The following is a 12,937-nucleotide window of genomic DNA, read 5'->3' on the forward strand; positions in this document are numbered from 1 at the left end:
CGGGCAGATCAATTGAGGTCAGGAGTTCAAGACCAGCCTGGCCAACATGGCAAAACTCCGTCTCTACGAAAAATACAATAATAAGCCGGGTATGATGCTGCGCGCCTGTAATCTCAGCTACTCAGGAGGCTGAGGCAGGAGAATCGCTTGAACCCAGGAGGCAGAAGTTGCAGTGAGCCAAGATCACGCCACTGCACTCCAGCCTGGGCGACAGCAAGACTCTGTTTCAAAAATAAAAAAATAAGAAACATTAAAAAAATGAAGTGGTCATCAGTTTCCTGGCTTGAGGACTTCCACGACTTTCCTGATCAGGTCAGCACAGGAAGTCCGATTTAAGTTTGTTTCAAAGCTGATGTACAAAAATTCTGGTTCTGGAGTGATGTGAATAGTTCCATAAGTGCCATCTGATTTTGTTCCTTTCATTAACAGCCCAGAAGGATCGAATAGTGTGGCATCAATGACAGAACCTGGTGTCAGGGCACCATTTCCAGTCTGAGTGACATCCTTTGTAGTGACACAGTCTTTCATGAGAAAAAATCTTCCCTTAACTGCTTGGTCACACTCTCTCATCAGCATTTCCAGGGTTTGATCTGGCTTACTACCCTACTCTCTGGGAAATCTGGAATATGTAAGTACCAACAGTCAGAATTCACATGTCTCATACAATACACTGCTCCATTTGGAAAAATTGCATTAAGAAACTCAATTTCTTTCTGAAAATCCCAGGTTCCTTTAGTGAGAAGGCTTCATGAAATCCTTAGGAAAATAAAGGAAGCTTTGAATTGAGTCAAATCCATTGTAATCCCTAGCAAGCTTCAAAAGGAGAACCAGTGCTTTCAGCAAGAGAGTGGTACCACATGTCTTCATAATGAAACGTCTCTACCGGGCACGGGGGCTCAGGCCTGTAATGTCAGCACTTTGAGAGGTCAAGGCGGCAGGAACACTTGAGTCCAGGAGTTCGAGGCTACAGAGAGCTATGATTGGGCCACTGCACTCCAGCCGGGGTGACAGAGCAAGACTTTCTTCCCAAAACAAACAAACAAAAAGGTATGCCCCCATTCAGATCTCAGAATAGTATGAAAAGCCCCAGATCCTTGGTTTGCATTGAGTTGCTTCCAGGAGAACCAGACCTCTAGCAGCTTCTCAGTCTCTTAGGAAAAATGTGCAGCTCCCAGTGAACAAACCAACAGCCACAGAAAATCAACTAAATTAAACCTCTTTTCCTGCCATAGCTGCCACTGCTACAGATGGTTTCAGCTGTGTTACTAAAGTTCAGATTGCTTTTTTTTTTTTTTTTGCTGTAGTTTTATATATTTTTTTTTTTTTTAAAAGGACTCATGAAATTTTCCCAGCTTTTTGTGAGCCCAAGTTGAATGTGAGTCTCTTGGAAATAGAGGCAGATACAGTTCAGTCTCTGGTAATCCACTGCTTTCCCATTAGAGAGAGTAGGATAAGCACTAGCTAATGTTTCTGGCCATATAACGTAAGCCCATATGAGCCATTTTTAAGCATCCAGTTTAGTAGTGTTAAGGGTACTCACATTGCTGTGAAACTGATCTCCAGAACATTTTTATCTTGCAAAACTGATACTTTATACCTGTTGAACAATTCCCCATTTCTCTCTCCCAGCCCCTGTCAACCACCATTGTATTTTCTGTTTCCATGAATTTTAGATACTTAATACAAATGGGATTATACAGTATTTGCCTTTTTGTAACTAACTTATTTCACTTACCATATGTCTTCAAGATTTATCCATAATGTAGCATGTGACAAGATTTCCTTCTTTTTGAAGGCTGAATAATATTCCACTGTAGGTGTAGAACATCTCTTGTTTATCCCTTCATCTGGCAATGGACATTCGGGTTGTTCCCACCTTTGGCTATTGTGAATAATGGTGCTCTAAACATGGGTGTGCAAATATTTCTTCAATGTTCTGCTTTCAATTCTTTTGGATATTTGCCCAGAAATTGAAATGCCAAATCATGTAGTAGTTCTATTTTTAATTTTCTGAGGAATCTCCATAGAGTTTTAAACAGCAGCTGCACCATTTGTTCTCCCACCAACAGGGCAGATAGGTTCCAATTTCCCCATATGCTCACCAACACTTGTTATTTTCTATGTGTGTGTTTTTTATTATGGTAGCCATCCTGATGGATGTGAAGCAACATCTCATTGTGGTTTTCATTTGCATTCTCTAACGATTGGTGATATTGAACATCTTTTTATATGTTTGTTGTCTATTTGTATATCTTCTTTGGAGAAATGTCTATTCAAATCCCTTGCTCATTTGGATTTTTTGTTGTTGAGTTGTAAGAGTTATTTACAGATTCTGAATATTAAACCCTTATCCACTATGTAATCTGCAAATATTTTCTGCATTCCATAGGTTGCCTTTCCACTCTACTGATTGTTTCCTTTGATACACAGAAACATTTCTTGGGTATGACACCAAAAGCACAGGCAACAAAAGTAAAGATAAACAAATAGGACTAGAGGTGACTTAAAAAAAAAATCTATCCAGTCATCAGCCTATGCACACTATCAGTCTCTCTATTGATCTACTCCCCCACTCTGCCTCACACAAACAATCCATTGGTTCTGAAATCTCTAGTCTCTAAATTACAGCTAGCTGACTTACAACCCCCTTTCTTCATTGCAACATTCTGAGAAATTGGGGCTCTCCAGAGCCAGCTTTGGAGACAGTTCCTAAGAAGTTGCCTGGTGTGAGTTATCCTTTGCCTAATCTCTTGTGTCCGTTCCACACAACCAGAATCATCTTCTCTTCCAGTGGCACAAAACTGCTTACAGTTGCTTGAAACTCAACAATTAATGTGTGTCACCCTGCTCTGAGTACAACACTCTTTCTTATTTTACTACTATTAAGAGACACATTCATTTAATATTGAAATTTATGATACACTTAGAAAAACAGCACAGTACACTTTTGGATCTTTTTAACTTTTTCTGTTAGAGTATTGGCTGCAGCAGATTTTCGTTAGCATTTAAATTAGTCTTTAAAATATTCTATTCTAAAATGAATTATCTCTCATGATATTTACCTAAATTTATCAAACATACCAAAATATGTAACTTCAGCAACAAATGTTGTGTTCCAGTCCCATTCCTCACATTTGTAGGGCCTAAGAATACAAACAGAAGTTCACATACCATATGACTAAGTATTTAAAATTATAAGTCAAGTTAACAAACTATTATATGAAATATGTACAATTGATTTGCCTTATTCTCAAATTCTGTATTTGCTAATTTGCTTACTAGCTAAAATTCATTTAGAATCCCAAAATCAGCTCTTGAGTCACTGTTGTGGACATTCACAGACTGGAAGGAAGGCAAACATTTTGAGTTGCCAATGCGATGTTCCCAGCTGAAATGAACAAGGCGAATCTCTGCCTCCTCCTTTCAGCTGTCATCTAGTAAATGGGTGTCCTTTTTATGGTCTATTTAGTGTCACATATTTCAAGTTTTAGTGCTTTTTTGGGTAGTTTTGCTGTTTAGAATGACCCCAAGTGTCGTGCTGAAGTGCCAGACAGCAGGGTACTGGTCCACCACCTGTTAGGAACTGGGCCTCACAGCAGGCAGTGAGTGGCCAGTGAGTCAGCGAAGCTTCCTCTGTACTTATGGTCACTCCCCATCGCTCGCATTACCGCCTGAACTCTGCCTCCTGTCAGCTCAGTAATGGCATCAGAGTCTCATAGGAGCACAAACCCTATGGTTCACCCTATGGTGAACTGTACATGCGAGGGATGTAGGTTGCATGCTCCTTATGATAATCTAATGCCTGATGATCTGTCATTGTCTCCCATCACTCCCAGATGGGACTGTCTAGTTGCAGGAAAACAAGCTCATGGCTCCTACTGATTCTATGTTATGATGAGTTATATAATTATTTCATTATCTATTACAATGTAATTATCATAGAAATAAAGTGCACAATAAATGTAATGGGCTTGAATCATCCTGAAACCATTTCCCACCCCCCGGTCTGTGAAAAAATTATCTTCCATTAAACCAGTCCCTGGTGCCAAAAAGGTAGGGGATCGCTGCCATGCAGTGCCCCTAACTGCAGGGAGGCTGTGATGAGCTTTATGGAGAACATACAATGGGCATCGCTCAGACATGAGCAATAGTGCTGTTAACCCTGAGTTCAACATTAATGAAATCAACAATATATGTTAAATAAGGTGTCTTTGAACAGGAACAGTTTATGAACTCATCAGTTGATAAAAATGCTGTGACCAGGAACCTACCCATGCATTTCCGCAGGGCAATTGTCTAGGATTTGATAATTCAGTGTTCCCTGTGACTTTATAGGACGCAACTACCAAAATAACAAGAACCAACTGTACTGGCCTCCTACCATAAGAAACACACATTCGTAAAGACACAAGAAAAGAAGATGTGCAAAGCCATGGTTTTTCGGTGACTAAAAGTCATCTTCTAAAATATCAAAAGAAATATCAAAGAAAATAGACTTTAATTATTATCACGGATGTCCTGGTGTCCTGTGAACAGGTTGGCCATGTCTGGATGAACTGTAAAGAGACACATAGTCTGGCCGGGCGCGGTGGCTCACGCCTGTCATCCCAGCACTTTGGGAGGCTGAGGCAGGTGGATCACAAGGTCAGGAGATTAAGACCATCCTGGCTAACACGGTGAAACCCCATCTCTACTAAAAATACAAAAAATTAGCTGGGCGTGATGGCGGGTGCCTGTAGTCCCAGCTACTCGGGAGGCTGAGGCAGGAGAATGGCGTGAACGCGGGAGGCGGAGCTTGCAGTGAGCCGAGATCGCGCCACTGCACTCCAGCCTGGGCGACAGAGCGAGACTCCTTCTCAAAAAAAAAAAAAAAAAAAAAAGGGACACGTAGTTCTTGAGGTATTGTGTATATACTCCATATTTTTTTTCTTGCCTTCATTTCAGCAAAGACACTAATAATGTTGTGATAGCAAAGATTTCCACATAGTTGGTTCTATGGTTAGGAATAAACCAAAGAATTAAAAATGTGATTGTGTGCAATATATACAAAATATAAATATATTTTTATCTAAGAGCAAATTTAAATAAATACTAAAATTGAAAAATTAAAATTATTTATTTTTTAATGTTATCTTTCTTCCAAAATAGTGAGTTTTCTATTGAAACTAAGAGAAAAAATAGAAATTGTGTTACATGAAGTCAAAATGTATAATAAAAGTTGTTTACATAGAAATTATGATTAATAAATATGAACTTTTAAAATAAAATGTATTTAAATGAAATAACACTTTAAACTTATTAAGTGTTTTAATAAAATGATTCACAATTCTAGCTTTCAATATTTCATCTAGTTGCCAACATAAAACATTGGTATCACTCAAGCAACTTCTAGTATATTATATTATTATATTTTTTTTAAAATAATTAAATTATTTAAATTTAATTTTTTAATTTAATATATTTTTTTATTTAATAAATTTTTTTTTTATTAAATTTATATTATTATTATTATTATTATTTTTTTTAATTATTTATATTTTTTTATATTTTTTATTAATTTTTTTTTTTATATATTATTTTATATTTATTTATTTTAAATTTTTTTTATAATTTTATTTATTATATTTTTTATTAATTTTATTTATTTAAAATTATTTTTTTTTAATAAATTATTTTTTTTTTTTAATCCACATATAAATTTGAAATAATATGATTGTTTAACATAGTAAAATGTCTCCTAGCTACTATGTGCAACTATTGAAAATACCTTGCTAATTCCCAAGTACCTCCAGAACCACAAACAGGAGAAGAATCAGGAAATCAATGCTGCGTAACACTGAGAAAGAGTATTTTGTTGTACAAGAGTAGAAGTATTGGGCCAGGCGCAGTGGCTCATGCCTGTAATCCCAGCACTTTGGGAGGCCAAGGTGGGTGAATCATTTGAGGTCAGGAGTTCAAGACCAGCCTGGCCAACATGATGAAACCCCATCTCTACTAAAAATACAAAAATTAGCCGGGCATGTTGGTGGCGCCTGTAATCCCAGCCACTCGGGAGGCTGAGGCAGGAGAACTGCTTGAGTCTGGGAGGCGGAGGTTACAGTGAGCTGAGATCGGGCCACTGAACTCCAGTCTAGGCAACAGAGTGAGACCCTGTATCAAAAAAATCAATCAATCAATTAATAAAAAAGAATAGAAGGATTTGACACATTAATTAACTTACCTTTTCTGTCTCCCAAATGGTCTCATCACTTAAATTTTCCCTGTACTCTGGAGTCGTGCTTTTGTCTGTGCTGACAGCAGGGATGCAACCCCAAAATTTCCATAGCATTCAGATGCAGTCATTTACTGTTTCAAGGACATTAGACAAAGATGTTGAGAAGCGTATCTCTGGGCCATAAACAATGTTAGTCATTAAAAGGGATATTTGAGGTTGAGCTGTGGCAGATCTGGGCCCTGATTCTGAGCCCCGTGTCTAAGAAGGTGCTGAGTACTCCTAATAAAGATAAGAGGGGCTGCATTGAGAAGGAAGGTCTTTGCAAGCATTCCCGATCTCACTGGATCATGGTGCACATTAGGCCATTGGCTGGACACAGCCACATGGACGCCTGGTGACCGTGGCACGGTGCACTGCATCTAAAGTACCTGCCTGGGTTGGCTACAGCTCTGATCTGAATTAAACCCTTTCTCCTGGCTGAAGCTGAGTTTCCTGCTATCCTCATAGCAGAAGCCACTTGCAGCCTTAAGTATAAAATGAGGTAATATTGTGAAATGTTTAAAGTTGTCCATGTGATTCCTGGAGAGCATCTAACTATGGATTCCTATTCCGTTGACTGGCCAAGATCTATTGAGTTAAAGAAACCTTTTGAATTAAAGAAACACTTTTATTTACTTTTTTAGTAACTGACTGACTGACTCCTTCTACCTTAGACAATCAGTTTGTCTTCGTTTTCTAAATGTAGCAACATACGCTGTTTCCTAGGGCTCATCACATTAATGGCAGCAAGAACAACAATAAAGGTGAGTGTTTCTGGAATGCTTACTAAGTTCCAGGTACTGTTTGAAGCACTTTAAATGTGTGCACAACTTTGTCCTCATAGCGAGCCCAATAGATGGGGATGATTTTACCAAAGAGGAAACTGAGGCACAGAGGAGTTGAAGGGACCTGTCAGAGTAAGGTTACACAGGCGGTCTAACTCCAGTCCATGTTCTTCTGCAATTTGCTGCATGATAGTATGGGAAATGAAGAAATGGTACTTTTTACGTGCCATAGACATGCTTGGCTTATTTTACAGAAAAAATAGATTTTCCTGCAAATGGGTTGAAAATAATACATATAAGAAAAAGCACTGTTATGTGTTCACTCATTGCTTTTCCTTCTGGGAGATGATGCTGTTGTCGATAGCATTAATACCAGAAGTGCCTTCTATTTAGAACTCCTTATTGGCATTTTTTAAATAAAGGGCCTCAGGTGTTCATGTAGAAAAGGGAACAGAAGAAAGAACTCCACGCAACCCATGCCTGCTCAAAAATCTGCAAAGAACTACAAACCTCAGGAATGTGTTTGCAATGCCCCCAAGTGTCACATTTCACTGGGCAGGAAACAGTTAAATAATTTCCCCCAAGGTCACCCCTAATGTCAGTAGAAGAGCTGGGCATGGAGCCCGGGTCTCTGGCTCCCCTCCCTGAATTTCAGGAGGCAAACTACACTCTGACATTTAATCAGCGAGACATTTTGTTTGTGTTTAAGCATTCCCTCTCAATATTTGCAACCCAAACCTTGTAGCATGGAGTCAGTGCCTGAGAAACTGGGAAGAAAATCTGACCCAAAGCCAAACTGCCAGTCCTAGATGCGGGAAGAATAAAGTTAAATCTAGCCATGTTCTATAAATGATGCCATTCAAAAATCATCTCTTAAGACTTTCTCCCAATTCCCAATGTGAACACAGGTCAAATTACATTATGGTAGATGTGGTCATTATAATAAGATTCCTGATCCTCAGCCAATGGCCCTCTCTCTTATTTCAAGCAATATTCCTTGCAACCAAATTCTAGGACATTCTCTGAGAATTTGCTACAGTGGGATTTGATCTGTACCCTAAAAGGGTACCATCACACATCTCAAAGAGTGGAAGGCATGCGATGGATGGCGACCGTCTATTAACAGGAGGTTGTACTGCATGGTCTATTTTTCAAAACTCTGAGCACTGAGCCAAGGTTAAAGCAGGAGAGCTGTCATGAAGGATTGGTGTTTTAGGCCTGAGGCTACTTTGGTTTCATCTTGTCTACAATTATGGAAAGGCCTACATCTTGCTTTTTCTGGGTGGAAGGACAGACTGAAAAACGTTTACGCGCTTTACAAAACAGCTACATTTCCCTCTTGTTTTTCACCCCTCGGCCCCCACCCCGGCTTCACCTTGGAGATGATCCTGTCAATTCAGTCCTGAAAAAGAACTTTCTTTCAGAACAGCTTCTTCCTGGTGCTCTCCCTCCTTGACACTGGCTAAGGATCCTCTTTGCCCCCAGAAAATGGGTCTATCTTCCCCCACCATGGTGACCGTGAGAAGAAACATGGGGACACAGGAGGCTTCAGTTAATCTCATATTGGAGTCTTGTTGCATCTCTTTGTTTTCACATAGACTGTCTGCCAGGTTTCTGACTCTTTGTATCCCAGGAACCTTGTCTGGAGTCTTCATCACTGCCTGACTTGCCTTTGGGCCCCAGGATACGCCTTCCTGGGTCTATGGAAACTCACTAAGCCCTGAAAGACTGGTGGATTTCTCATTCATCTGATTCAGAGTGAATGCATCTTGTGTATGTGAAGTCCCAGACTGGGCCACTCTTGGTATATGCTGTCCAATCTTAACACAGTGTTAGTGAGCAGGAACCACCCGTATTAGAACATAACGAGAAATCCCGTCATGGGCTCAATGATCTCCCTGTCCATGTGTGACCGTCACTCTGTGCCAGACTCGTCTGCCTGACACCACAGAGCCCACCAATGTGTGCTCTAATGTATGGAAAGCATGCTTTAGACTGTCCCTTCAAAGCTCCTTTGTAGTCCTTTAGAGATTGTTTCAGTGGCCTTCCCTGGAGTGTTCTAGTTTGATTCTCTGTGTCTTCTCTGTTGGATGTAAGGTCAGTCTGTAAGTCTCCAAAAGCATATGCTGTGTTTTTCATTTGAGTTTTCTACTAACAACACAGCCCAGACAATTTGCTGCCCAAACATGATAGAATTAAGTAAAAGTTTAATGTTTCCTATTAGCCATATGATTCTCATCTACTAAAAAAGATACCTGTATTAGTCCATTTTCACACTGCTGATAAAGACATATCCGAGACTGGGCAACTTACAAAAGAAAGAGGTTTAATTGGATTTACAGTTCCAGTGGCTGGGGAAGCCTCACAATCATGGCAGGAGGCAAGGAGAAGCAAGTCCCATCTCACATGGATGGCAGCAGGCAAAGAGAGGGAACTTGTGCAGGCAAACTCCTATTTCTAAACCCATCAGATCTCATGAGACTCATTCACTATCATGAGAACAGCACAGGGAAGACTCACCGCCATAATTCAATCACCCCCCACCAGGTCCCTCCCACAACATGTGAGAATTATGGGAGCTACAAGATGGGATTTGGGTGGGGACACAGAACCAAACTATATCAATACCCAAATTGTTCATTCTGGGAATCTCTCTCTGGTGCCCTAGTGTGGGTCCTTCCCTCCCTTCTTTCCCTTCCTTCCTTCCTTCCTTCCTTCCTTCCTTCCTTCCTTCCTTCCTTCCTTCCTTCCTTCCTTCCTTCTATCCTCCCTTCCTTCCTTTTCACAAATTGAATGTCACCTATTAGTCTTCCTTCCTTACTCCTTCCTTCCTTCCTTCCGAGTCCTTTATAATACCTTCCTTCCTTTTCACAAATTGAATGTCACCTATTAGTCAAGTACTGAGAGACGAGTCATTTATAATACTAGGCAATGAATGCTATAATAGGTGCAAATATGTGGCTATATATGAAAGACCTCATACTTTTTAACTTAAAAAAATTAAATGTTAATTTTATAAGAAAACATAATTACTAGTTTAAATCATGATAAATAATTTATCTTAGATAATTCACATTCTCTGTTATGTTTATTAAGTATGTTCATGGGCTGATTGAATTAAAAGTTGCTATATTACAGGCCAACCTATTGCTCGGTAGCAACTGAAAGTCATACATTCATGTACACATGTGTATATCCTAATAATTTATACAATTTCATGTCTACAGACTATGTTTATCTATTTATACATACATATGTCTTTACCCTAATATTTAGAAAGAAACCAAACCATCGTTAAACCACACATATATAGAGATAATTATAAATAGGCAAATACATAATGCTCCTTTGAAGGTCACTACCATGGCCTCAGTAATCATTAAAATGATTCAGTTAATGCTATTTGTTAAATGCTCCTGATTCTGACAGCACATCCAAAGTGCACTCATCAGTAATCAGAAGTTCTGGACGACTTTGCCAAGGTTGTGTTGTGGTATGTGGAGACGTGGATGGTGGAATTTGACTCTTAGTCTTCTGTGCTTGATCAATAAGCTAGAAAAAGGGTATATATATATTTATTTATTTAATAAAGACATATTATATATATTTATACATATAATTTATTTATATTTATGTTTATATATGTGTGGTTTTAGTGACTTTTCTTTTATTGTTGCTATTATTTGCTTTTTTTTTTTTTAATTATACTTTAAGTTCTAGGGTACATGTGCACAACATGCAGATTTGTTACATACGTATACATGTGCCATGTTGGTGTGCTACACCCGTTAACTTGTCATTTACATTACGTATATCTCCTAATGCTATCCCTCCCCACTCCCCCTACCCCATGACAGGCCCTGGTGTGCATTGTTACCCTTCTGTGCTTTGTTTTAAATAAAGTTCATTCATGAGCTAAGCAGTGAATCCAAGATTGACTCACCTAAATGATGTTGTAACTTTCAGCCAAAAGAGCAGTCTTTACATTTTCCGAATTCATTTTCTTGTTTGTCTTCAATGTGTGGGGTTTTTTTGGAGGCCAGGGTAAATAATAGCAAATTGAAACTTTGTATTTATTTGTAACTTTGTATTTGCATTGATTCCTCATAAATACATTATTTAAAAAAATCTAAGCATCCAGTAAACATTGGAAATAGTTCAATAGTATCATTTTAAATGTGGAATTTATAAGAAAAGAAAATGTAATTACTTATTTAAATCATCATACATAATTTATCTATTATAGATGATTTATAATTTACTATATGAATTACACTTAAAGCAATCTTTAGCAATTTTTAATAGTCTAGCAATTGTAATACTTCATGATATCTAATTTTATATTTCATAGAATAAATAGCATTAATCATCTGAAAGTATTTAAGAAGAAAAGTTAAAAAGAATTTGAAGAGAAATGTAGTACTTTCTGAATAAAGGGCTTATTTAATGTTTCCTTTTTTCCTTTTTTCATGAGTTTTTACTATTATCAAGGTAGTATGCTGTACACAGTCAAACAGTAATATATTTTATAATGAAAAACATGTTTCCAACCCCACTCTTCCCCACACCCTCAGAGAAAATTCATATTGCTAAATAACATATTTTCTCCATAATTTCTCGATTTATCACTTTTAGGCCATTCTCTCTTGACTTTCTATTACAGTAGATCAGGACCTGGATGTCTTACATTACCATCACCTTCCCTCCACTCTTCTCGTTTCCCAATAAAGATAAAACAAAATGTTTGTTTAATCAATGTTCAGCAATTACAGTATCTTGCTTCTGTAAATACTGCTTATTTCTGAGCCAAGATTATATTTTCTTACTCAGACCACTTTTGGGGATTTTTTTTCTAATGGTGGTGATAATCACCTTACACTTTTATTGCTTAGTTTTCTGTGTACCTAATTCTTCACCAGGGCTCTAACAGATTCAACCGTTTGTTCATTCAACAAATATACTACTAATGTCTCTATGTTGGGCACCATTCTAGGTTCTACAGATTCATCCGCAGACGAAAGAAACAAAAACCTCTGCTCTTTGACAGTTTACATTCTAGTGGGGGAAAAGTCAACAATTTAAAGTAACATAATGACTTAGCATTATTATTTTTAGAATATGAAATGTGCTCTGGGAAGATGTCACACAGGTTACAGATGGAGACCAGGACAAGTCAATGACTCCATGTCCATGCTCAGTAGGGGTGGGAAAACCAGGAGTGCTGAGGGAGGGGCTACAATTTTAAATGGGTTGGCAGTAAGGGCCTCATTGAGGATGAAAGTGAGAAAAGAGTTAAAGGAAGTGAAGAAGTGAGCCAGGTAAGTGTCAAGGGCTGAGGCAGGAGGATCGTAGGAGGCCAAGAGTTTGAGACCAGCCTGGGGCACACAGTCAGATTCCATTTTTACAAAAAAAAAAAGGAAAGAAAGAAAGAAAGAAAGAAAGAAAGAAAGAAAAGCAAAAAAGAATGGCAGCATGGTCCCATATCAAGGGAATATCTATCTAGGGCAACGTGGGCCCTGAGGAAAGGGCATGCTAGGGTGTTCAAGAACCCACAAAGGGGCAATGATTGCCCAGACAGAGTGAGGGAGAGCGTCTGGGGTCCATTTTGTCAGTCTTTACAAATACTTTAATTTTTATTGTGAGAGGGGCTGAAAGGTTTTGTTTTAGCTTCAAACAAAAGTCGTTTCATCTGAAGACAATGAAATCTGCCTTTTATCTTAACAGATTATAGCTACATCCAGTGGTTTAATGGATAGATAATAACCAGTCTATATTAAAAGTGGCCCAAAGCCCCAAAAGTTCCAGTGTATGCCATACATGAGATAAGTAGCTCCAGTGGGAATAGCTGAATCATTCACCCATGCATGTCTTTCCATACTGAAGTTGACATCCCAGTTCC

The 12,937-nt window shown here is 38.5% G+C and overlaps 1 pseudogene; it reads right to left on the reverse strand.

Moving 5' to 3' along the window:
* Positions 1 to 270: 270 nt before the first annotated feature.
* Positions 271 to 12,937, reverse strand: part of LOC126953321 (S-adenosylmethionine decarboxylase proenzyme 2-like) — a 72,607-nt pseudogene continuing 59,940 nt past the window's right edge.

Source organism: Macaca thibetana, chromosome 4 (assembly GCF_024542745.1).
Source record: "Macaca thibetana thibetana isolate TM-01 chromosome 4, ASM2454274v1, whole genome shotgun sequence".
Lineage (NCBI taxonomy): Eukaryota > Metazoa > Chordata > Mammalia > Primates > Cercopithecidae > Macaca > Macaca thibetana.